Raw genomic sequence first — 27,515 nt, forward strand, 5'->3', positions numbered from 1 at the left:
ATACTGAGTGGCAAGAGGTGTAATTACGTCCAGTGAAGGCTGAGGTGAGAATGGAGGTGTATTGCTGTATAGAATTTGCACTGAGCAAATAAGGTTGCCTTGAATGCCAAGGCTGCGTGGGAGAGAACGTTGGTCATAGAAAGGATGGCAACTCTCAAAATGTAAGTATTGTTGTTTGTTAGTAGAGTTAATGTGGACAGAAGTCTGTAACTGATTAGCAGTGAGGATGAAGTCAACATCAAGGAAAGTGGCATGGGATTCGGAATAGGGCCAGTGTGTGATGGGAGTGGAACGAGCACAGCTTTCAGGTGATCTAGGAAATGGTTATCTTTAATGTTGGAGGAGAGTCTTTGCACTACAGTTTGCAGGCTTTGATCAACTAAGCATGTACGAGATCTGTTAAAAAAATTCTGGAACTATGTCCACAGTGTCCTTCCAGCTACACTCCTCCAAAATTGAGACTCCACTCCCAATGCCATTTCCACTTCCCAAAGCAGTCTTGGTTGTTGGATCACGCAGTGCGCCATCTGTGAATGGTCTTTTATCGCAAATCTTCGTCCTTTCAGGGGGTTTTCAGCTTTGGAAATAAAGAAAAAGTCCACAGGGGTCACATCTGGAGAGTACGGACGATGAGGCAGCACTGTGATTTCGTTTCTTGTGCAATAGTTACACACCAACAGGGATGCATGTGCGGGTGCGTTATCGCGCTGAAAGAGCCATGAACTGTCTACAAAACTCTACATTATACTCCACAAGCCACCTAATGGTGTGTGGCGGAGGGTACTTTCGGTATCACTATCTGATCCCTCCAATCCTGTTCCATTCACAAATAGTGCATGGGAAGAATGATTGTCGGTAAGCCTCTGAATTGGCTGTAATTTCTCGAATTTTCTCCTCGTGGTCAATATGCGAGATGTATGTGGTGGGAAGTAACATGTTGTCTGACTCCTGAAAAGTGCTGTCCCAAAATTTCCATAGTAAATCTCTCCGTGATGCACAATGTCTCTCTTGTAACGTCTGCCAGTGGAGTTTTTTTCTTTTTTTAGCATCTACGTAAAGCTCTCACGCCAGCTAAACGATCCCGTGACGAAACGTGCCGCTCTTTGTTGGATCTTCTCTATCTCCTCTATCAGTCCTACCTGATAGGGATCTCAGATATATGAACAGTGCTCAAGAATCAGGCGAACAAGCTCCCTATAAGCCATTTCTTTCATGGATGAGTTACATTTCCTTAAGATTCTTCCGATGAATCTGAGTCTGGTGTCTGCTTTTCTCACTAACTGTTTTATATGGTCATTCCACTCAATGTCGCTCTGCGTAATTGTGCCTAGATATTTTACGGCAGACGCTGTCTCCAGCTGTTAGTCATCAAGAGTGTAACTGTACAGTAGTGGATTTCATTCCCTATGTATGCACAATATGTTACATTTATTTATGTTCTGGGTCAACTGCCAGAGCCTGCACCATTCATCAATTCTCTGCAGGACGTTCTGCAAATTCTTACTACCTTCTGGCGTTGCTACTTTGGTATAAACAACTGCATCATCTGCGAATAACCTTAAAGACCATCCTACGCTTTCTACTAGATCATTTAAATATATTGTGAACAGCAACGGTTCTACTACACTTCCCTGTGGTACATCGGTTACTACCTTTACATTTGTCAATTTAGTTCCGTTAAGAGTGACGTGTTGAGTTCTTTCTGCAAGAAAGTCTTCAATCCAATCACAGGTCTGCTCCGATACTCCGTAAGCTCGTATTTTTTTCATTAACCGGCAATGCGGGACTTTATCAAATGGCTTACTGAAATCAAGGAACATGACATCAACCTGGGCGCCGTTGTCCACTGCGCTATGAATCTCATGGAGGAACAGAGCGAGCTGAGTTTCGCAGAATCTCTGTTTGCGGAATCCATGTTGATTTTTATAGAGGAGCTGTTCATTTTTCAAGAATGTCATAATTCTTTAACATAAAACATGTTCCATAACTCTACAACAGATTGTCGTCAACGATATAGGTCTATAATTGTGTGGATCTGTCTGACGGCCTTTCTTAAAAACGGGAATGACCTGTGCTTTTTTCCAGTCATTAGGTATCTTTCGTTGCTCAAGCGATCTACGATAAATTACTGCTAGAAGGGGAGCAAGTTCTTTCGCGTAATATTTATAGAATCTTATAGGTATCCCATCTGGTCCTGAAGTCTTTCCACTACTAAGCGATTGTAGCTGCTTTTAAGTTCCGCGATCATCTCAGTATCTACCATTTCGACGTTCGCACAACGATTGAAGGGAGTGACAGTGTTACGATCTTCCACGGTTAAACAACTTCGCAAGACCGAATTCAGTATTTCGTCCTTCTCTCTGATCTCCAGTTTCGGTGCCGGTGTGGTCGCTGAGAGAATGAATAGATGATTTTGACCCACCTACTGATTTTACATATGACCAAAATCTCTTAGGGTTTTTACTCAGTTCGGTTGACAACCTCTTACTTTCAAAATCATTAAACGCTTCTCTCATTGCTCTCCTTACGCTCATTTTCGCTTCGTTCTGCATTTGTTTGTCAGCTAGGTTTTTACTTCTCTTGGATCTTAGATGAAGTGCTCATTGTTTTACGTTAATAAACATCTCGTTCTCATTTGCACGATCCAAAACCCCTTCACAGATTACGAGGCAAAGATCTTTCTTGTCTTGACTCAGGAGCCGTGGAACGAACTTGACGGCAACAGAATGCATTCCAAAGACACTGTGTCAGGATTTCATGACATGATCCACTGAAATATTACATTCTTATGCAGTGTCTCGGCCAATCAGCCTTTGATTGGCACACACAATTTCGTTGACGTTCCTGACATGAGAGTCGTCGGTACTCGTCGAAGGGCGTCGCGAACGAGGAACACCTTTAACTTCCGTCTGGGCATTTTTAAGTCGCCAGGCTTCCTGCATCACTTGGTGTGTCTCTGTAAATGTTTTCTTGAGTTTCTCGGAAAAGTTGATGCAGATGCGTTGCTTCTCTAACTTGGACATCGCGAAATTCGCAAACTGTGCGACACAACGTTCTACCCAACACAGCACTGAACAAAACTAACAGATATACAACAATGAAACTTCCGGCAGTTACATATTGAACACAGGTGTATGCAGGGGTGCCAACCGCATTTTGCACCAACCACGGCCGCCTGTATGGCAGCCGTGCTCCAACATGCCACTACCACAAAATTACGAATGTTCCTGTGGTTTTTTTTTTTAACAGACCTCGTATACGTTCGGTGAGTAATTTGAAGTCACCAACTATAGTGCTACCAGGGTGACTGGGTTTGTGGATGTTAGGAAAAAGTTAAAAGGTGAAAGTATTTGGTTTGTGTGGGATAAGAAGTTCTAGGTTTGAGCTATTAGTCGTTGTGAGGGAACTGAGATTTTAATGAGGGGCTGTAGGTCAGTTTGTATTGACCATATTGTTCTATATTTAACTGGTGTTCCATATTTTGACGTAATGCCTCAATTCACAAGCTTTTCTTTGCACTGTCCTTCCTGGCCCTACAAGCAACCATTTTTACACAAATTTACATTTGTATTTCGACGACTAACACTACAACACTGATCACAATTTTCTGGGATTTGTGGCCGGCCGGCGTGGCCGGGCGGCTCTAGACGCTTCAGTCCGGAACCACGCTGCTGCTACGGTCGCAGGTTCGAATCCTGCCTCGGGCATGGATGTGTGTGCAGGTTAGATGTTAAGTCCCATAGTGCTTAGAGCCATTTGAACCATTTTTTTCGGATTTGTGACTGCATCAGTCACTGGCTTGTTTATGGCATTAGGGTATCGCCATAGATTTTAACGTCCTTGCTTTTATCGTCATCTGCTCATGTGTCGCACTCATCTTGGACCTTTTTCTAGGGGGGGGGGGGGGGGGGTAAGTTAATGGTATATCAGTAGTAAAAGCATTCAGTTGATTGTAACAGGAAAGACAATGTCAGATGCCGTACGTGTTCACTCACCTTAATGTAGTGGATAGAGGCATGGAGCTATGAAGCAGAGATAAATATCTTCCCAACCTGCAATATGCTAAAATTTGATTAATACAATTTCATATTTGTAACATATTTCGGACTTTATTATTCTATTACAAGGATGTTCTGCAGTATTCGATCTCATTCACATAAAGAATTCTCTCCCTCAAGAGTGAGTTTGTTCGATTTTGTGATCTCACTCTAATTCAAAAATAAAAGACGAATAGCAGTGACATTTATATTTTTGCTTGTTACAAATATTTGGCTGTTTTTTTCTGAACATGTCACAATTCCTGAGGGTGTGTTTAGTGTAAGCTCTCACATCTTCATAATTTCAAGAGAACTGACCATGATCCTAATGGAGAATGACTGACTTAACCCTCGATTACATAGAAATTTATATGAAAACCTAACTATATTTGACATTACTTATCATTTGCTGCCCAATTTACTTTAAATTTTGGCAATGCCCTTCTTACTTTTTATTTTTATTCAATGTGCTTGTTCAACTTTCAACGATAGGAAACATGCCTATCTGTTTCACATTCATTCACTTTTATGAAACTGACAAATTCTAAAAAGATACTCACTCTAAAAAGTCATGTACGATTCAGCATTTCTATTCCACTGCAATATTTCTTTCAAGGCACTCTTAAACTCTTTATAATTCAACTTTGCATATTTCTGACTCACGATTCTTTCACTACATATTCACACAACCGACCCCACTCCATTGCCTACGCATCGTCGCCACTAAATGACATTGCCGACGCAACACAACAAAGCCCTATTCAACGGAAAAGATGGGACACTACAGAAAGTTCTAGAAAAGAATGGTTCAAATGGCTCTTAGCACTATGGGACTTAACATCTATGGTCATCAGTCCCCTAGAACTTAGAACTACTTAAACCTAACTAACCTAAGGACATCACACATAACCATGCCCGAGGCAGGATTCGAACCTGCGACCGTAGCGGTCACGCGGTTCCAGACTGAAGCGCCTAGAACCGCACGGCCACACCGGCCAGCAACGTTCTAGAAGCTACAGCTTGCCAACTAACGCCAGCTGCTGGGTAGCCCTGTGGGAAGGATATCGATCATGGTATCCTTATGTCCCCTCTGGCAATTGTTTTGAAAAATGCAAATTTTAGCCAAAATTACAACTCAAAATCCTATGACATTTACAAACATCTAATTTAGATTAAAAACAACAATTAACACCGATACAATCGAACAAATGTCTATGGCTTTACTAGATTTTTCAGTAGAACGACACTCCAATTCATTCATATACCAAAAGTTTACTGAAATTAACGACTTTGACTTGCATTGATTTAAGTTATTGATATCCAGTGGGCTATGTGATGGTAGATATCAAGCAATTATTGAACACAAAAACTGCGCCAAAATTAGATAAATGACAATCATATAGAAAGATTTAACATTCAGTAAAAACTCAGACTGTATTGGCCCCGTGGTGTTGAGGGTCACTCAGTGTGCGGCCCCGGTTTCGCCCGCTGCTGGCTAAGTTTCATGCACAAGCACAAAACCAGTCGTACTTGAAAGGGGCGCAGGGCACCTCCGTTGATGCGTTCGCTGAGCTGCCATCGGCTAGACCTTTGTTGTCGCCGAATGAATAAGAGGGCGTTGTCATCCTGCAGAAAGGCTGTTTGATTGGGTAGCAGCAAGTGCTGTTAGCTGTAGATTTGCAGCTGGCAGTTAAGGCCTGGCCAGACAAAATCCGGCCTGCCGCTGAGACGAACGGCGCAGCAGGTGTCAGGACCCGTCAGTGGCCAGGGACGCCACACAGGCAACGGCCGGCCGCAGCGACTGTTGCTGCATCAGCTGTTACACTGTGGAAGGGGCTGAACCCCATTATTAAGCTTGCATTCGTAGCGCGATTGTCTTGGCGTTAGAAGATTTGGAATCTTCACGCGGGACATGTTATGTTTGTGCGAAGTCTTTTTTTTTTAATTGCAGAAATGAGTAACTCGCACTAGCAATACGAAATGGCACCAAGAAGAGGAGATTTTGGGTGCACGACATTAATAGCAAGAGAGAAAGCGTAGGAGAATACCATCGTCTGTGTATTGATCTAGAGTCTGACGAGGATAGGTTCTTCAAATATTTTCGTATGTCGCGAGAATGTTTCGAGGAGATACATCACCCGATAAAAAGGTAGCACCGAGAAGTGCACAACGAACTGGAGGAAGCCAATTGATACAAGGGACTGACTAGCCATTTGTTTGAGGTAAGTTTTACCGTTTGTGGCTCTTTGTGCTTCAAATGTTGTTGTTGTTGTTGTTGTTGTGGTCTTCAGTCCTGAGACTGGTTTGATGCAGCTCTCCATGCTAATCTATCCTGTGCAAGCTCCTTCATCTCCCAGTACCTACTGCAACCTACATCCTCCTGAATCTGTTTAGTGTATTCATCTCTTGGTCTCCCTCTACAATTTTTACCCTCCACGCTGCCCTCCAATGCTAAATTTGTGATCCCTTGATGCTTCAAATAGAAGTCATATTAATTATTCCATTTCAGTTTTGCTGTATCATAGGAAAGGTTCGGCGGAAGAAAGTGCTATCCCACAACGTAGTTACGAGGGGAGTGATAAATTTATCTGCAGTGTTTACAAATACAGCAAACGATAGTAACATCTAGTTCCGTATGTCCCGCTAGAGAGAACTTTCTACTTAATAGATTGTTTTGTTTCATTGTATTCATAACATTGTTATTGAATTTAAACAAACATATCTTTGGTCGTGAATTATCTATTTGTTTTATCGGCATAATTGATTTTAATCTTTTCCAGATACTTGACTACAGGCGACAGTCACCAGACCATAGCGTTTTATTTTCGGTTAGGACGTTCAACAGTCTCAGATATCGTGAAACAAGTGCGCCAGGCAATATGGACTGTTCTACAGCCCAAGTATTTACCTACTCCAACAACAGAGATGTGGAAGAAATCTGAAGAGGGATTTCTAGAACTGGGGGTTTCCGAACTGCCTTGGAAGCATAGACGGAAAGCCTATCAGGTTAAAATGCCCGAAGGATAGTGGATGCCAGTTCTTCTGTTACAAACAGTTCTTTTTGCTAGTTCTCCTGGCGATCGTTGATCCATACTACCGAGTTTACAGTAGTTGATGTTGGAAGTTATGAACGTCACAGTGACAACACTATTTCTGAGAATTCAGCTTTCTATCAAGAGTATATTGAGGGCAAAAGTATTATACCTCCAAATCAGGATCGCGTGTATCATACAAAAAGTTGTATTGTCTGACCTCCTCTATAAGTCTGTCTGTGTCCATGATGCATGCACTACAAGCTGCAAGACAAAACCCACCTCACGCCACTGCTTCCAGTCTGACCATAGAGTAGTTGAGTGCGCCAACAGAGGCAAGCAGCCACTCCGGCTTGTGTCGAATCTGTAAAGGCCTGGCCAGACAGAATCCGGCCTGCTGCTGCGACGGACTGCGCAGCGGGTGGCCGGGGTCTTCTGTGGCCGGGGACGCCACACAGGCAACGGCCGGCCGTTGCGACTCTTGCTGCGTCAACTGTTACACTGTGGAAGGGACCGAACCCCATTATTAAGCTTGCATGCGTAGCATGATTTTCTTGGCGTTAGACGATTTGGAGATTTGGAAGCTTCACGGGGAACACGTTATCTTTATGCGAGGTTTTTTTTTTTTAAGTGCAGAAATGAGTAGCTCGGACGAGGAAGGACTCCTCCTTGCACTAGCGATACGAAATGGACCTAGAAGAGGAGATGTTGGGTGCACGACATTAATACCAGGACAGAAAGCTTAGGAGAATACCATCGTCTGTGTACTGAACTGGGGTCTGACGAAGATAGGTTCTTCAAATATTTTCGTCTGTCGTGAGAATGTTTCGAAAAACTGCATGTTCTGATTTTTAGGTAGCAACAAGAAGTGCATAACGAACTGGAGAAAGCCAATTGATACAAGGCACAGACTAGCCATTTGTTTGAGGTAAGTTTTACCATTTGTGGCCTCTTTGTGCTTCATACAGAAGTCATATAAATTATTCAATTTCAGTTTTGCTGTATCGCATGAAAGGTTCAGCGGAAGAAAGTGCTGTCCTACAACGTAGTTACGAGTGGAGTGATAAATTTATCTGCAGTGTTCATGAATACAGCAAACGATAGTAACATCTAGTTCCGTATGTCCCGCTACAGAGAACTTTCTACTAAATAGATTGTTTTGTTTCATTGTATTCATAACATTGTCATTGAATTTAAACCAACATATCTTTGGTCGTTAACTTATCTATTCGTTCTATCGGCATAAGTTTTTTAATCTTTTCCAGATACTTGGCTACAGGTGACAGTCACCACACCATAGCTTTTCTTTTCGCTTAGGGCGTTCAACAGTCTCAGAAATTGTGGAAGGAGTGTGCCAGGCAATATGGACTGTTCTACAGCCCAAGTTTTTACCTACTCCTACAACAGAGATGTGGAAGAAATGTGAAGCAGGATTTCTAGAACTTTGGTGGTTTCCAAACTGCATTGGAAGCATAGACAGGAAGCATATCAGGTTAAAATGCTCAGTTCTTCTGTTATAAACAATTCTTTTCGCTACATCTCCTGACGATCGTTGACCCATACTACAAGTTAACAGTAGTTGATATTGGAAGTTATGGACGTCACAGTCACAACACTATTTTTGAAAATTCAGCTTTCTATTAAGAGTATATCGAGGGCAAAAGTATTCTACCTCCAAATCAGGATCGCGTGTATCATACAAAAAGTTGTATTCTCTCACCTCCTCTATAAGTCTTTCTCTGTCCATGATGCATTGACTATGAGCTACAAGATAAAAACTGCCTCAGCCACTGCTTCCAGTGTGACAGGCAGAGCAGTTGAGTGCGCCAACAGAGGCAAGCAGCCGCTCCGGCTTGCGGCGAATCTGTAATCTGTGACAACCCGGCGGCGGCCGGTGCGGCAGGCTATATGCCGGTGCGTCAGAGCCGCACTCTGTGTGACCGCCGCCATAGTAACGAGCAATTCAACAGTGCAGCCTATCGGCTGCGGTTCAAGGCCACAGGCCGGACGGCCAGGCCGCATTCTGTCTGGTCAGGCCTTAATCTGTAACAACCCGGCAGCGGCCGGTGCGGCAGACCGCATGCCGAAGCGTCAAAGCCGCACTCATTGTGGCCGCCGCCATACAATAACGAGCGATTCAACAGTGCGGCCTTCCGGCTGTGGTTCAAGGCCACAGGCGGGACGGCCAGGCCGCATTCTGTCTGGCCAGGCCTTTAGTCCGAACATTGCGTACCTTCCGTGTGCGTAACGACATGTCACTCCTCTACTGGTCTCTACGAAACCATCATGGTGCTGATTGGTTGAGACACTTCGCATCTCTGTTCCTGACTGCGCGAACTCCAGATATTGCCGCCTGTGCTGGCGCTGCAGACCTGTCGTTGGTGACGTTCACATGACATCTATAGAGCTGTGACTGGACCTACTTGTTGCTTGTTTTCTTCTATGCGTTTTAAAATCGTTTTTGCGTGCTCTTCCATTTTGACAATTACACAGTATTATACATCGCTGGCACCATGTTTATTACGCATTTTATTAATGTTTTTTCGCTATGGTATGTCTAAATATCTGTTTAATTCTAGCGACTTTTCTAACATGCCAAAAAGCAATCCCCCCACCTGTCTATTATACGCCCGTAGTTTCATTTCATCTTTCACTACTTCCCACTTTTCCTGTAACCAATATTTCTCAACAAACGCCTTCTCAAACTCATCATACGTCATCCTGTCTAAATTTAGGGAATCAGCCCAGGTTGGAAGCCCCGTCTTCCTTGTGCCTCACTGCAAAATCTATCAATTTTGTTTCTACCCATTGATCTTTCAAGTCTGCCCAAAATGAAATTAGGTGTAGTCTCTGCTGGAATCTATTAAAATTCCTAACAAAAGCTTTTACTTCTTGCAAAGCACTTATGGTAATACTAGGTTTGTCACTCCTGTGTTGAGGTTTCCAGCTTCTGTCTGTAAAATATACATTACGAAATTTCCATAGTTGTTATTGTTAGTTGACCCGTTGCTACCAGTTCTTGATTTCATCTTGACCTTGTTGATTTCAGCTTCACTTCTTTCACTAATTGTGTTTACCTTTTTGCCACGTTTTTGCCTTTTCTTGTACAGAGATTAGTTGTGTGCTGGGGTGGCTACAATTCTCGGCGTAACCCGTCACAACTACTTCAGCCTCCACAATTATTAGTTCATACATATGATGTCATGCCTCATATTCTTCGATCCGCTAATTCCACTTGGTTATGAAGTGCTTTATATGCCCATCCTAAAAAAAATTAAGAAATGCATCTTCCGTTAATTGTTGTTGACTCTAACTTACAACATACTTTTTAAAAAGATATTGATGTGTAAATAAGGTCCTGAACCTGAAATACTGAATGTGAAAGTTATTGGAGAAGTGACATCTACTACTAAGGCTTAAGGTTTTTCATTATGTTTAAGTGAAAGATTTAAGACATTTATGGAATCTGATGAAATAATTCATTCAAAGCAATAAATATATTTTCAGAATTTTGGGATATAAAGTACGAAAAACACAGTTTTAATCTGCCAAGAAGTTTCATATCAGCGCACACTCTGCCGCTGCAGAATGAAAATTTCATTCTGTATAAAGTAAGAGACTGGATTAAAATGTTTTAAAAAAAGGTGGGCATAAAGTACCCCACCCCCACCTCCTTGGCATTGCAAGGGTTAAATCCGGCATGGCATGGTACGCCAGGTATTGACTCTCATCCCTTGTAATTTTAACCCTTTGCTCCGCAGTGGTATTCTTACAATACCACCATTTTATAAGCTTCTGTGCCTTTTCAACATTGTGGTATTGCCTGGCTACCACGTCCAGTAGCTGCCAGCAGGTGCCTTGTAGTGGTGTTTCTTGGAACTACGTCGTAAATTTCATGGCTACTGTTCGCTTAGCAGTTGTTCCAAAGTGTGCGTTACTAGTGAGTGCCTGTGCCTGCGTCTGTTGATGTCATGTGGAATAAATATCTACATATCTGTTGTTAATACTGCTAAACGTTAGTGGTTTGCATCATTTATTGTTAATGTACACAAGAATAATATCCAACACTGATATTTAGAATTTATGAACGCATTTTGTTTTTCTGTTCGGAATCATGGGTGGTATCGCTACAATACCAGTATAACCTATTACAGCCGGCCGAAGTGGCCGCGCGGTTCTGGCGCTGCAGTCTGGAACCGCGAGACCGCTACGGTCGCAGGTTCGAGTCCTGCCTCGGGCATGGATGTGTGTGATGTCCTTAGGTTAGTTAGGTTTAATTAGTTCTAAGTTCTAGGGGACTAATGACCTCAGCAGTTGAGTCCCATAGTGCTCAGAGCCATTTTAACCATTTTTTGAACCTATTACAACTATCGACAATATTTTCCGAAAATAAGGTTTACAATGTCATGCTTTTGATCATTTACAAAGTATCATACAAACAATATGTATAACTTAGTTGATATATGTAAGTGTGTATTACATAACTGTAATTATTTTGTAGGTCATTGTTAGACATGTCGAAGCTAAATAAATGTCTTAGAAATTTTGTGAAATTGATGAAGCCTTTGTGGAGGAACTCTTTGCAAACATACCCAGTGAGGGATCAGATGATGATCTGTTATCATGTGATGATGAAGAAACCGCAAAAACGAATGAAGCAGTTTCATCACCTATGATTTTTTATGAGAACCCTGAAGCAATAACAGGTGATAAATCTATCTCTGTTGGTGATTTAGGCCTAGGTGACCCAGTTCCATGCATTCCAGTTACTGTAAATCACAATAACTCAGTCTGTAACACTACTGTTGATGCGTCTGTAGACATGACAGATGATTCAGAGACAGACTTAGATGATTTGCCACTAATATACAGGATAGATAGTGATAAAATATGGGCACAAGTAAACAACACAAAACAGAAATTTCTTTTCACAGAACTGACTGGGCCATCAGTCTCTGATGACAGAATATCCTGCTGAAAATTTTCATTTGCTCTTTCCTGACGTCCTAGTAGAAAGAATTGTGTACGAAACCAACGTTTATGCAACACGCAGAAGAGTGGTGGCATGAATCGAGTTCCCACAAACTGCTGTACTGAAATAAGATCATTTTTGGCAATTAATATTCTTATGGGACTGAAAAAGGTTACCTAGTTTCAGAGATTACTGGTCGTCTAACATGAAACTCCGAGACTCGTGCCTAAGCAGTTACATGTCTGTCAAAAGATTTTCATGGCTTCTATCCCACATTCATTTTAATGATTTAACTACACAACCTCAAAAAGGCTCTCCTAACTATGATAAAATGTATAAAGTGAGACCTGTTCTTGATGTCTTGCCAAAAGCATTCATGGGTTACTACAAGCCCACCCAACAACTGTCCACTGACGAAGAAATGATTAAATTCAAGGGTAGATCATCCTTGAAGCAATACATGCCAGCTAAGCCTATCAAGAGAGGTTATAAAGTCTGGTTGCTTGCAGACCAAAGAGGATGTGTGTGTCAATTCGAAATTTACACTGGCAAATTAGGAGAGGCCACTGAGAAAGACCTAGGAGGACGGGTTGTAAAAATACTCTGCAAAATCTTAGAAATGAAAGTTTATGAAGTATAATTTGACAAGTAATTCACCTCAGTTCTATTGATGAAATATTTAAAACAAAAACAGATTCATGCCTGTGGAACTATTGGGAAGGAAAGATAACACCTGCCAAAAGATCTAAAAGATGACAAAGAACTACAAAGAGGAGATTCAGATTGGTGGAGTAACCAAGAGGAATTCTTTGTCTCAAGTGGAAGGATAGAAAACGGATATATTTCTTGAGCAATTTTCACGCACCGTATGTGAAAAGTGTACTACAACCAGAAGACAGAAGGATGGAACAGAGCTGTCAATGAACGGCCCATTGCTTGTCAAAGACTATAATGTCCATATGGGGTTGTTTGTTGTTGTGGTCTTCAGTCCTGAGACTGGTTTGATGCCGCTCTCCATGCTACTCTATCCTGTGCAAGCTTCTTCATCTCCCAGTACCTACTGCAACCTACATCCTTCTGAATCTGCTTAGTGTATTCATCTCTTGGTCTCCCTCTACGATTTTTACCCTCCACGCTGCCCTCCAATGCTAAATTTGTGATCCCTTGATTCCTCAAAACATGTCCTACCAACCGATCCCTTCTTCTAGTCAAGTTGTGCCACAAACTTCTCCCCAATCCTATTCAATACCTCCTCATTAGTTACGTGATCTACCCACCTTATCTTCAGCAGTCTTCTGTAGCACCACATTTCGAAAGCTTCTATTCTCTTCTTGTCCAAACTAGTTATCGTTCATGTTTCACTTCCATACATGGCTACACTCCATACAAATACTTTCAGAAACGACTTCCTGACACTTAAATCTATACTCGACGTTAACAAATTTCTCTTCTTCAGAAACGATTTCCTTCCCATTGCCAGTCTACATTTTATATCCTCTCTACTTCGACCATCATCAGTTATTTTACTCCCCAAATAGCAAAACTCCTTTACTACTTTAAGTGTCTCATTTCCTAATTTAATTCCCTCAGCATCACCCGATTTAATTTGACTACATTCCATTATCCTCGTTTTGCTTTTGTTGATGTTCATCTTATATCCTCCTTTCAAGACACTGTCCATTCCGTTCAACTGCTCTTCCAAGTACTTTGCTGTCTCTGACAGAATTACAATGTCATCGGCGAACCTCAAAGTTTTTACTTCTTCTCCATGAATTTTAATACCTACTCCAAATTTTTCTTTTTTTTCCTTTACTGCTTGCTCAATATACAGATTGAATAACATCGGGGAGAGGCTACAACCCTGTCTCACACCTTTCCCAACCACTGCTTCCCTTTCATGCCCCTCGACTCTTATAACTGCCACCTGGTTTCTGTACAAATTGTAAATAGCCTTTCGCTCCCTGTATTTTACCCCTGTCACCTTCAGAATTTGAAAGAGAGTATTCCAGTTAACATTGTCAAAAGCTTTCTCTAAGTCTACAAATGCTAGAAACGTAGGTTTGCCTTTTCTTAATCTTTCTTCTAAGATAAGTCGTAAGGTTAGTATTGCCTCACGTGTTCCAACATTTCTACGGAACCCAAACTGATCTTCTCCGAGGTCGGCTTCTACCAGTTTTTCCATTCGTCTGTAAATAATTCGTGTTAGCATTTTGCAGCTGTGACTTATTAAACTGATAGTTCGGTAATTTTCACATGTGTCAACACCTGCTTTCTTTGGGATTGGAATTATTATATTCTTCTTGAAGTCTGAGGGTATTTCACCTGTCTCATACATCTTGCTCACCAGATGGTAGAGTTTTGTCATGACTGGCTCTCCCAAGGCCATCAGTAGTTCTAATGGAATGTTGTCTACTCCCGGGGCCTTGTTTCGACTCAGGTCTTTCAGTGCTCTGTCAAACTCTTCACACAGTATCTTATCTCCCATTTCGTCTTCATCTACATCCTCTTCCATTTCCATAATATTGTCCTCAAGTACATTGCCCTTGTATAAACCCTCTATATACTCCTTCCACCTTTCTGCCTTCCCTTCTTTGCTTAGAACTGGGTTGCCATCTGAGCTCTTGATATTCATACATGTGGTTCTCTTCTCTCCAAAGGTCTCTTTAATTTTCCTGTAGGCAGTATCTATCTTACCCCTAGTGAGACAAGCCTCTACATCCTTACATTTGTCCTCTAGCCATCCCTGCTTAGCCATTTTGCACTTCCTGTCAATCTCATTTTTGAGACGTCTGTATTCCTTTTTGCCTGCTTCATTTACTGCGTTTTTATATTTTCTCCTTTCATCAATTAAATTCAATATTTCTTCTGTTACCCAAGGGTTTCTATTAGCCCTCGTCTTTTTACCTACTTGGTCGTCTGCTGCCTTCACTACTTCATCCCTCAGAGCTACCCATTCTTCTTCTACTGTATTTCTTTCCCCCATTCCTGTCAATTCTTCCCTTATGCTCTCCCTGAAACTCTGTACAACCTCTGGTTCTTTCAGTTTATCCAGGTCCCATCTCCTTAAATTCCCACCTTTTTGTAGTTTCTTCAGTTTCGATCTGCAGTTCATAACAAATAGATTGTGGTCAGAGTCCACATCTGCCCCTGGAAATGTCTTACAATTAAAACCTGGTTCCTAAATCTCTGTCTTACCATTATATAATCTATCTGATACCTTTTAGTATCTCCAGGATTCTTCCACGTATTCAACCTTCTTTTATGATTCTTGAACCAAGTGTTAGCTATGATTAAGTCATGCTCTGTGCAAAATTCTACAAGGCGGCTTCCTCTTTCATTTCTTCCCCCCAATCCATATTCACCTACTATGTTTCCTTCTCTCCCTTTTCCTACTGACGAATTCCAGTCACCCATGACTATTAAATTTTCGTCTCCCTTCACTACCTGAATAATTTCCTTTATCTCGTCATACATTTCATCTATTTCTTCATCATCTGCAGAGCTAGTTGGCATATAAACTTGTACTACTGTAGTAGGCATGGGCTTTGTGTCTATCTTGGCCACAATAATGCGTTCTCTATGCTGTTTGTAGTAGCTAACCCGCACTCCTATTTTTTTATTCATTATTAAACCTACTCCTGCATTACCCCTATTTGATTTTGTATTTATAACCCTGTATTCACCTGACCAAAAGTCTTGTTCCTCCTACCACCGAACTTCACTAATTTCCACTATATCTAACTTTAACCTATCCATTTCCCTTTTTAAATTTTCTAACGTACCTGCCCGATTAAGGGATCTGACATTCCACGCTCCGATCCGTAGAATGCCAGTTTTCTTTCTCCTGATAACGACGTCCTCTTGAGTAGTCCCCGCCCGGAGATCCGAATGGGGGACTATTTTACCTCCGGAATATTTTACCCAAGAGGACGCCATCATCATTTAATCATACAGTAAAGCTGCATGTCCTCGGGAAAAATTACGGCTGTAGTTTCCCCTTGCTTTCAGCCGTTCGCAGTACCAGCACAGCAAGGCCGTTTTGGTTAATGTTACAAGGCCAGATCAGTCAATCATCCAGACTGTTGCCCCTGCAACTACTGAAAAGGCTGCTGCCCCTCTTCAGAGGTATGTATATAAAAGTGATATGCTGAAATCTTGCTATGAGATTAACAGGAAGAGTAAGAGATGGTATTTACATATCTTCTGGCACTTTGTGGATGTAGCAGTTCTCAGGTCATATATAATATTTTCTGAAAGAAGTGATGAAAACTTGATGAGCCTGAAAGACTTTAGATTAGCTGTGGTTGATAGACTTCTGCCATCGAACACATCAAAACAGAGGCAAAAGATGAAGGCAAAAATCAACAAATTTAAGCCCAAGATTCTGCAGGAGGTGAGATTTACATAGAATAAGCACCTACCAGTCAGAGGAACGTGGAAAAGATGTGCCAGTTGCAGTTCATCATCAAATCGGCAGCATTCATAGTGGTCTTGTGAAACATGTGGTGTTGCATTGTGTCTCTGAGACAAGAAAAACTGGTTTTTAGATTATCACCGGTAATAAACTATTTTTACATTTGTTTAGAAGCAGTGACATTGCACTTCAGATTATAATATGGTATGGCATATGTTTGTAAGTGTAGGATTTTAAGGCACTAATGCCATAGTGGCATTGTGAGAATACCACCTATACTTTTGTAATTATGTGAAATTAATATCTGAAAACATTAGAGGTCTTTTTTGTTACTTTGTGCAGAACAGCTGCTGATTTTCAGGAAAGTCTAATCTTACGTGCATCAAAGGGTTAATAGATCTGACCGTGAACCTAGTGGTTGGTTATCGGACTACAGGAGAGGTGGCCCAGAATTCATCTCGCAAGCCATACTTTGGCAGGTGTGTCATAGCTCTCAATGCACATTTACTCCACTGCCATGCTATGTTTTCTGCCCACATGGAGTGGGAGAGGGGGAAACTGCGAACGTACCACATTTAAATGGCAGTGTAGTCGCACAGCTTACGACTTGGATATTCCACATTTCTCAACACCAACGATCAATAACAAAACAGATTTTCAGCTTTTTTTTTATTTTTGGCGCGCTCAGGACATTAGTTTTTTTTTTTTTTTTTTTTTTTTTTTTTTTTTTTTTTTTTTTTTTTTTGATACGTACTTTCAGCATACAGACAGACAGACAAAGACTATTTCACAGATTTTTGCACTCAGGTTGGCACGTAATCGTGACTGACTTAATTCCGTAATCTAAAAAAACGCCTTTCACACACACATGCTGATCGAAATATTGTAGCACTTTTGCATCTCCATTATGGAGACGTGGAAACTCTACCCGAGGAAAGCAATGTAGTCGTCCTAGATAGTTTTAACGTTCAAGGTGTTTGTCTGTAAAACGGGAATTGCCTTGCAGATCAAACTGTTACATCTGCACATGCACAGGTACACTTTTAACTGAACTGGAAAACGGTCCTGAAAACAACTTTAAAACAGATGGCAGGTTGGCAGTGTCCTCAAAACGTTTAGGAAACTATCGTTGTAATTCTTTCAAGTACACAATGAAGTTTTCAAATTTCGCGTTTTCTTTAACACCAGTGAGCTTAGGGAGCTTGAGTGTTTTTTTCAGAATGTGTCCCTTCTACAATGACCATCAAATCAGAAAGAAGTTATCTTGCAGTGTCTTACTGTGGGCAGTGTGTAGTCAAGTCCAGTTAAAATGTGAAGTCTGCAATCCATTCCAGATGTTTTGAATTTTGTTCCTGCACTCCTTTTTCCTTCATAAATTCAACAATAGCGATTTTGAAATCGACAAATTGTTCCACGTATGCGCCTTGACTTCACCAACGTACTTTGCAGTAATATAGGCAGTCCCCATACTCTCCGTTCAGTTCTATTGAAAACTGTTGCAACTGACTGTGGAATAATGCGTGCGACTTCAGAAGTTTTACTGTTAGTACCACCAATTTCTTCACGTGTTCCATGCCTGCAAATTTAGCACAAAGTGCTTCTTGGTGTGCAGAACAATGAACACCGTCTGTGGATCATTGTAATTTTTTGCGCTTTCATTGTCAACTAAATCTTTAAGTTCTTTCTCCACGGTATTGTAATGCCGTTTCATAGCAAATATGCAGTACCCGTTCCTTACGTGAATTCTCAGTTCTCGTTCCTCTCTTCTGTCATTTCCATTTAATTTAAAGGATTGTGACAGTAATTCGCTAGATTGCCTCTTTTTGTGTGAATAGCTACTGGACCTGCGAACGTCCTTCATACCGTGAGCAAATAGCGAAGGATAAACAGTGCTAACAACACGATTCTTCCGAACTCGAAGGTCTGTGCTGTCCGAAAAAATGCCGCACCGCAATTCTAAATGAAATGTCACGCTGTTTCGAAATGTCACGCTGGATACTACAGAGGCCCTAACTACTTTTTGATTTGACTGAATACAGGAAGAATCGTACCCCAAACTATATTTCTAAAATTAAATTTTACGAGATTTTAAATTGTCACCCAGATTTTACCAAATGTATGGGCTACAGGCTTAGATGCAGCCATCTCGTGCTTACACTAGCGCGAGTTGGCACTCTCTTGGAATGATGAACTATCTTGTCAGTATCCACAGAGGACCCACACACACACACACACACACAATAGTGGATGAGTCACTGGCCACTTGCATGCAGCAGGGCTGTTCTCCAACTCACATGGTTGCTACACGGCTCACAATGCAGTCTTGCAAATTCGTATTTATCTGTGATAGGACGACAGACAAAGGTATCACGGATCAGCGTAAAGAGTGCTTTATGATCATAAACTGTTTTTATTGAGTAAAGTGCTGGAGGTTAATTACTCGGTGTTCACGTATTTCCGTACCTTACGAACACAACGCCTGCATAACCCTGACAAATAGCACGGGAGGTCGTCAGCTAAGGATACTAAACCGGTAACCCCTAATAGAAGTGGTGTCAGTAATGGGATCAAATGTTAAAATCCTACAGTCCTATGGAGGTGCAGTGAGAATTCCGAGTGCTCCTGCCATCTGTCAGTGGCGCAGCAGAAGCGTGGACATCATCCGACAACACGGGGACATCCAACGCTGAAAGTCAGGGTGGTCTGCTCAAATTTGGCTAAAATGAGAAAGGCAATGATTGATTTGTTGAACTTTTTCCTGTACTTGAGTGATTAATCAAAATGGTGGAATTCAATCCAGTAAGACGGTCGATCACCAACCATTATAAACGATTTGCGAAGAGAGAGACAGCAATTCAAACTAGAGAAACGAGTGCAGCCTCCCAAATGACTTGTCAAATATAGCTCATGCAGTGCTGGTGCAATAAAGAATTTTTCATTATTGCCATCAGTACCATTGTTTGCGGGAAACCCGAGGAAGACATGAAAGTATTCTTTTGGAAACTCGAAGGAGCTGCCTTATTGGGTTAATGGACTGATTCAAATAGGTTAGCAGTTGCTAAATTAAGAATTCAAGGATCTGCGTTAACACGAAGCCAACTTGCATGAAATCAGAAGATTACAATGAATTTAAAGTGACAGTTGATCGGAGACTCAAACACAAAAATGCTATCAAGTTCTACAGAGAGGAACTTCATAGTCTGCGCATGCGACAAGAATCTACTGAGCAGTTTGCCGACATAATTCGAAACGTCAACGCAAAAACATATGAGCTGGCAGAAGACGAGAATGAGAATCACATTTAGCTGTTCGAAGCTGGTCAGAGAGGTTTAGACACACAGGTTGTATGGAGAGGAAATAAGCAAAGCAGTCAGATTGGCGCGATGTAAGGCCATTTGGAAGCAGTATATGCAGCTATTGGCGTCGTGGAAGCATTTATTGTATGTCCTTAAAAGTATTGCGTTTGTAAAAGAGAATGATGAACTGAATGTAATGAATAGAGACATACAAAATTACAAAACACAAACCAGATGTGATTACCATAGGGTACTGACTGATGAGATCTGTTGATCACAGTCCACTTGAAGCTGGGAGGCAGTTCTATAATAGGTAGCCAAAAAATATAAAGAAACTCTGTGGAAATCTTTTTAAAGTAAAACTGAAACAGCTGTTAATTCAAAAATGTTTATTATCATTCAAAGATTTCTGACAGTTGACAGTTCTAGTTTGTATGCTATAGTATATTAATGTTGGTATACGTTTATATAATAGTATATAATGTATTACTTGTTATACAAATTCATTATATGTATGGCATTACATCTCTGTAAATGTACAAATGCTGATGATGTCCAAAACTGTAAAGTTATTATTACTACTACTACTACTACTACTACTACTACTACTACTATTAAAGCAGCCGAATGATAATGCGAAGAGAAGAGTGTCGCATGTTCAACACAAATGTAGTGTGCTACAGATGTAAGAAGCATCGTCACAAGCATAAGGGCTGTAAGGAGAAACGAATTTACTACAGTTGTCGAATACAGGGTCACGCATCGAGAGATTGCCGCAATAAAAGAAAAGATCAACAGGCAACTCAGTAGATCAAACGAGTACGCGGACGTACGTGCCACCCCACCGTCCGCCCCCTGCCTGAGACAGTAATTCCTGTTAGGTCCACCGAAAATCAGATCCAAAAATGACTTTGATAGGTGCTGTATATCGTGGATGACAAATCAAGCTACTTACTGACACGGGGAACATAGTCGTCACTAATGTGATGTTGCATTGATAAAAGGGTAACTGAAGAACACCATAGTTAAAGGTGCATGGGTCAAACGGCGGGGAGTTATGTACCACAAAGAAGTTGACATAGAATTATGTTAAGGCCAAGAAAAATACACAGTGATGGTGCAAGTAGTTTCAAACAATGAAACATGTTAGAAAGGTGTACTTTGCATTTGTGCCTTAATCTGGTTGTTATTGTTACTACCTTGTGCTGCAATTTGTGCAGACAAAATTTTTAACAAATCGATCATATTCAGTGGTTTTTCGCTTTCTTGTTCTAAGGTGTCCTCATACTCAGATTCTACTTCTCGTGTTTTGCTCGGTTCACTTTCGACTTTCGATGAATTGATTATATCCATCGAGTCATTAACATAACCACTGTCTTCATTCGTGTCGTGTTCCCTACCTTGTTTTATTTGAGACGAGCTCATCATGTGAAACTAATCGCTGATGTTCGTATGGTTCGCAATGTAAGCCTGTTGCCATCCTATGGCGTCATCTCTGCTCTCGTCTAGTGAGCTGCTGCGACCTAGTATACAATTTGTTTTTACGTTTTGTTCGTTTAGACCTCCTGTCGTCTTTGTTTCCATTTTAATTTAGTTAACACTTTATATTTTATCTTTTAAAGACCTGCAAATTTTTCTGTTAATTATTTTGCCCGATCTATTGCAAGTTCGCACCGCTGGACATTCAGTGCTCGTCTTGCAATTGTTTTACACCCAATATTTATATTATAATCTGTACTTTAGTGAGTAAAACTGACAAATGTCCTGTCACGCAGCGCCCCGTATAACACACTACCGTGTTTATGTCACTCTTCCCTAACAACCGAACCATTAGTCTTGTCACGGGAAAAGCCCCATATATAACGCTAACGTGCCGTGAAACACGCTAATGTTACCCTCTGAGAGGATTTCCAATTTTGACTGCGCGTGTGTCTCATGAACAAAGGTATCGGACTATAATTTTGAATATGGAGAAATTAACAGAAAAACTAAACGGACTTTTTAACCTTGGGAGTTAATGAAAGTGGTAAAATGATAACACCACTTTGGATCAAAGAAACATAACTCCAAAACCAGTTATTGTGTCTGTATATGTGTGTGTGTGTGTGTGTGTGTGTGCGAGTGTATACCTGTCCTTTTTCCCCCAAGGTAAGTCTTTCCGCTCCCGGGATTGGAATGACTCCTTACCCTCTCCCTTGAAACCCACATCCTTTTGTCTTTCCCTCTCCTTCCCTCTTTCCTGACGAAGCAACCGTTGGTTGCACAAGCACAATAAGCTGGTCTACGCCTCTAAATGGGTTCATATTAGTTCTGCATGGATGAAATAGTCTTTCTCTTGCTGTAGATTTATGCTTACCATATTCACCTACAAAATCTTGACCGTGTCCATGATATAGTAATTGGATCTTCGTGATAACTTTGAAGTACACAGGTGAGCATCTTCAATTCTTCTATATTACAGTACTACTTGGAATAATAACTCAGTTTTTCACTAACGAAATACGAATGTGTTATTTCTTCCAAATACATCAAAAATAGTCATTTCACTTATTCTCATAATCAAAGCGGTAACCACAGATTACACTCTTAAATAACGTGTGTCAACCTTCGTTCATTAACTGAGAGCAAGCCCTTCCTTATACTGCAGAACAGGAAAAACATCTTATGTTTCTTAACATTTGAAAATAAAAAATACATGATGGTAAGCGCAGGGTCTACGCTTGGCTACCGCTCCTCCTTTTCTCTTTGCCTTTAAAGAAAACGAAAACATAAAACCAAAAAATGTAAAAGGTACATCACAAATGCCCCCCCCCCTTACTGCATACTGTCTAAAATAAGTCTCTTTATTTAGGGGGACAGTATACAGTATACTTCTTTATATTGGGGCTCATAGTTTGGTCACTTAGTGCACGTCAGTGGAGTTTTAATATCCTTGTGCTACTACTAGTGTATCTACAAAGCTTCATTTTTTGTCCACTGCAATTTTATACACATAAATACATTCACATATATTTATATACATTCACATATATTTGTATACATAATAATATAATTTTGTTATTTATCCTTACATTTGTTAAGTTGTATGGGATGAACAGGGAAAAGTGTAAATTACTTAAATTGTCATTTCACTCTGTTTTAAAAATTGTTTTTCTCACTTGCTTTCGGTTCATTGGCAATTCTGATAAAGTGTCCTTTCGGCACACGCTATCTCATTGTTCGCTGCATGGCCAGCAGCAGCTCATTGTTTAACGCGCCCGCCGCAGTAACACAAGCGCCACGTGAGCACCAGCACTGCTCGTGCATCCATTGTAATGTCTCTCCAGGCTAATGAAGTCGGTGTTGTGTATGCCCTCCAGCCCAGAAACTGGATACGACGGATTCAGCTCCAACGCCCAACCTGAAGATCACCAGTACCTCATCTCGCACCTGGACGAGTTTTTCGGCCAGTGAAATTGAAGGTAAGCGCCGCACTGCAGGACTCGGATTATCTTCCGATATGCATGGTAGTTCAGTGGTCCTCACGCATCAATTAGTGGTTATACGGATTTCCTTTGATTTCTCCGTCGCAGACGCATCACACTCACTGTATTCACTTCGCTAAACTGTAGCGTTTATTCTTATCACGGCTCAGCCATTATTTTCACTATCATCAGGCCGTAATATTTTTATATCACTTCCCCAATTCTGTTCAATACCTCCTCATTAGTTATGTGATCTACCCATCTAATCTTCAGCATTCTTCTGTAGCACCACGTTTCAAAAGCTTCTGTTCTCTTCTTGTCTAAACTATTTATCATCCATGTTTCACTTCCATACATGTCTACACTCGATACAAATACTTTCAGAAACGACTTCCTGACACTTGAATCAATACTTGATGTTAGCAAATTTCTCTTCTTCAGAAACGCTTTCCTTGCTGTTGCCAGTCTACATTTTATATCCTCTCCACTTCGTCCATCATCAGTTATTTTTCTCCCCAAATAGCAAAACTCCTTTACTACTTTAAGTGTCTCATTTCCTAATCTAATTCCCTCAGCATCACCCGACTTAATTCGACTACATTCCATTATCCTCGTTTTGCTTTTGTTGATGTTCATTTTATACCCTCCTTTCAAGACACTGTCCATTCCGTTCAACTGCTTTTCGAAGCCCTTTGCTGTCTCTGACAGAATTACAATGTCATCAGCAAACCTCAAAGTTTTTATTTCTTCTCCATGGATTTTAATACCTACTCCGAACTTTACTTTTGTTTCCTTTACTGCTTGCTCAATATACAGATTGAATAACATCAGGGAGAGGCTACAGCCCTGTCTCACTCCCTTCCCAACCACTGCTTCCCTTTCATGTACCTCAACTCTTATAACTGCCATCTGGTTTCTGTACAAATTGTAAATAGCCTTTCACTCCCTGTATTTTACCCCTGCCACCTTCAGAATTTGAAAGAGAGTATTCCAGCCAACATTGTCAAAAGCTTTCTTTAAGTCTACAAATGCTAGAAACGTAGGTTTGCTTTTCCTTAATCTTTCTTCTAAGATAAGTCGTAGGGTCAGTATTGCCTCACGTGTTCCAACATTTCTACGGAATCCAAACTGATCTTCCCTGAGGTCGGCTTCTACCAGTTTTTCCATTTGTCTGTAAAGAATACGCGTTAGTATTTTGCAGCTGCGACTTATTAAACTGATAGTTTGGTAATTTTCACATGTGTCAACACCTGCTTTCTTTGGGATTGGAATTATTATATTCTTCTTGAAGTCTGAGGGTATTTCGCCTGTCTCATACATCTTGCTCACCAGGTGGTAGAGTTTTGTCAGGACTGGCTCTCCCAAGGCTGTCAGTAGTTCTAATGGAATGTTGTCTACTCCCGGGTCCTTGTTTCGACCTAGGTCTTTCAGTGCTCTGTCAAGCTCTTCACGCAGTATCATATCTCCCATTTCATCTTCATCTACATCCTCTTCCATTTCCATAATATTGTCCTCAAGTACATCGCCCTTGTATAGACCCTCTATATACTCCTTCCGCCTTTCTGCTTTCGCTTCTTTGTTTAGAACTGGGTTTCCATCTGAGCTCTTGATATTCATACAAGTGGTTCTCTTTTCTCGAAAGGTCTCTCTTTTATTTTCCTGTAGGCAGTATCCATCTTACCGCAAGTGACATAAGCCTCTACATCCTTACATTTGTCCTCTAGCCATCCCTGCTTAGCCATTTTGCACTTCCTGTTGATCTCATTTTTGAGACGTTTGTACTCCTTTGTGCCTGCTTCATTTACTGTAGTTTTATATTTTCTCCTCTCATCAATTAAATTCAGTATCTCTTCTGTTATCTAAGGATTTCTACTAGCCCTCGTCTTTTTACCAACTTGATCCTCTGCTGCCTTCACTGTTTCGTCCCTCAAAGCTACCCATTCTTCTTCTACTGTATTTCTTTCCCCCATTCCTGTCAATTGTTCCCTTATGCTCTCCCTGAATCTCTGTACAACCTCTGGTTTAATCAATTTATCTAGGTCCCATCTCCTTAAATTACCACCTTTTTGCAGTTTCTTCAGTTTTAATCTACAGGTCATAACCAATAGATTGTGGTCAGAGTCCACATCTGCCCCTGGAAATGTCTTACAATTTAAAACCTGGTTCCTAAATCTCTGTCTTACCATTATATAATCTATCTGATACCTTTTAGTATCTCCAGGATTCTTCCACGTATACAACCTTCTTTTATGATTCTTGAACCAAGTGTTAGCTATGATTAAGTTATACTCTGTGCAAAATTCTACAAGGCGGCTTCCTCTTTCATTTCTTAGCCCCAATCCATATTCACCTACTACGTTTCCTTCTCTTCCTTTACCTACTCTTTAATTCCAGTCACCCATGACTATTAAATTTTTGTCTCCCTTCACTACCTGAGTGATTTCTTTTATCTCATCATACATTTCATCATCATCTGCAGAGCTAGTTTGCATATAAACTTTTACTACTGTAGTAGGCGTGGGCTTCGTGACTATCTTGGCCACAATAATGCGTTCTCTATGCTGTTTGTAGTAGCTTACCCGCACTCCTATTTTTTTATTCATTATTAAACCTACTCCTGCATTACCCGTATTTGATTTTGTATTTATAGCCCTGTATTCACCTGACCAAAAGTCTTGTTCTTCCTGCCACCGAACTTCACCAATTCCCACTATATCTTACTTTAACCTATCCATTTCCCATTTTAAATTTTCTAACGTACCTGCCCGATTAAGGGATCTGACATTCCACGCTCCGATCCGTAGAACGCCAGTTTTCTTTCTCCTGATAACGACGTCCTCTTAAGTAGTCCCCGCCCAGAGACCCGAGTGGGGGACTATTTTACCTCACGGAATATTTTACCCAAGAGGACGCCATCATCATTTAATCATACAGTAAAGCTGCATGCCCTCGGGAGAAATTACGGCTGTAGTTTCCCCTTGCTTTCAGCTGTTCCCAGTACCACAACAGCAAGACCGTTTTGGTTAGTGTTACGAGGCCAAATCAGTCAAACATCCAGACTCTTGCCCCTGTAACTACTGAAAATGCTGCTGCCCCTCTTCAAGAACCACATATTTGTCTGGCCTCTCAACAGATACCCCTCCGTTGTGGTTGTACCTACGGTACGGCTATTTGTATCGTTGAGGCACGCAAGCCTCCCCACCAACGGCAAGGTCCATGGTTCATGGGGGGTACCCCATTCATTTAATTTGGAAGTGACTTCAATTTACCTGCGATATGTTAGTGAAAATACATAATTAAAGTCCGTAGTAGGCATAAACGGCAGTCCAAAATTGCTCTAAATGCATTCTCTGAAATTTATTTTAAGCCCACACGAACTGCAAATGGTTGCGACAACATACTAGACCTTGTGACAACAAACAATCCGAAGCAAATATGAGCTACAGACCCAGGTCCTACATATGACGTCAACTCGTAAACATACAGTGGGGCCTTCACAACTACACATGAAAATTCATTCCAACACTACTCACTACATGGAAAAAAAGAGGATTTGCTAGAGTCTGCTTCAGAGGTTGCTTCTAAACTTGTAATGCGTCATTACTGTACTTATTCTATCCTTGGCATTTGATAAATCTTCATACTATGTACAATATTGACAAGTGCTCGTTTGTAAGGAGTATGGGGATTGTTTAATTCTTTGACGATCCTGACTTTACACATTCGTGTACACATATTTCAAGCCGTATACCTGCTTTACTGGTGCGACGACATATAGATGTTTACCTTCATAACATGTGACCAGTAATTTTACTGTATTTTCGTCATGTGTAATTCCACTCATAATTCATTTCAGCTATGGAAGAACGTGCTTATGTTAAAGTACTGTTTTCGCTTCTGCATGTGTCAAGAACTCAGTGTAGAAAATATTGTTTCATTGCATTTTATGTTCATCCCTTGTACGAATTGTATATCATATTTTCATTTATATTCACCTTATAGTTGCTCACGATGTAACAGTTAGTCACTAAGGAAATATTTTTTATACATTCTGATGTATTTTTACATTCTGATGTATTTGTAGCAAATTATTGTGCTGTGGTGTACGTTAAATATACCATGTACCTTTGTTACTATTGACTTCACTGTTTCTTCTTTACTCTTTACTGCTTCTTCAGGATGTTCATTTTCACAATTATTTCTATGCATGTATCTTCATACTTCGCTTTCCACGCTCATACAATCATTCATTCTGAGACTTAAAACTGTATAATCTATTCTTTCTTACGTCGCCTTCGTG

General features: G+C 40.9%; 1 protein-coding gene across 5 annotated transcripts in view; it reads left to right on the forward strand.

Annotated features, from left to right (window-relative positions):
• Window positions 1-27,515, forward strand: part of LOC124800286 — a 127,418-nt gene that overhangs the window by 59,664 nt on the left and 40,239 nt on the right. For 3 of the 5 annotated variants that reach the window (XM_047262987.1, XM_047262983.1, XM_047262984.1), the window contains exon 2: window positions 23,111-23,212. The exons of 1 other annotated variant lie outside the window; for it this stretch is intronic. The gene's annotated coding sequence lies outside the window, so the exon portion shown is untranslated. Of the gene's footprint in view, window positions 1-22,162; window positions 22,183-23,110; window positions 23,213-27,515 lie in introns of those variants that run through there. One more of the 5 variants, XM_047262985.1, reaches the window with a different exon arrangement.

This window comes from Schistocerca piceifrons, chromosome 1 (assembly GCF_021461385.2).
Source record: "Schistocerca piceifrons isolate TAMUIC-IGC-003096 chromosome 1, iqSchPice1.1, whole genome shotgun sequence".
NCBI classification, from domain to species: Eukaryota; Metazoa; Arthropoda; class Insecta; order Orthoptera; family Acrididae; genus Schistocerca; species Schistocerca piceifrons.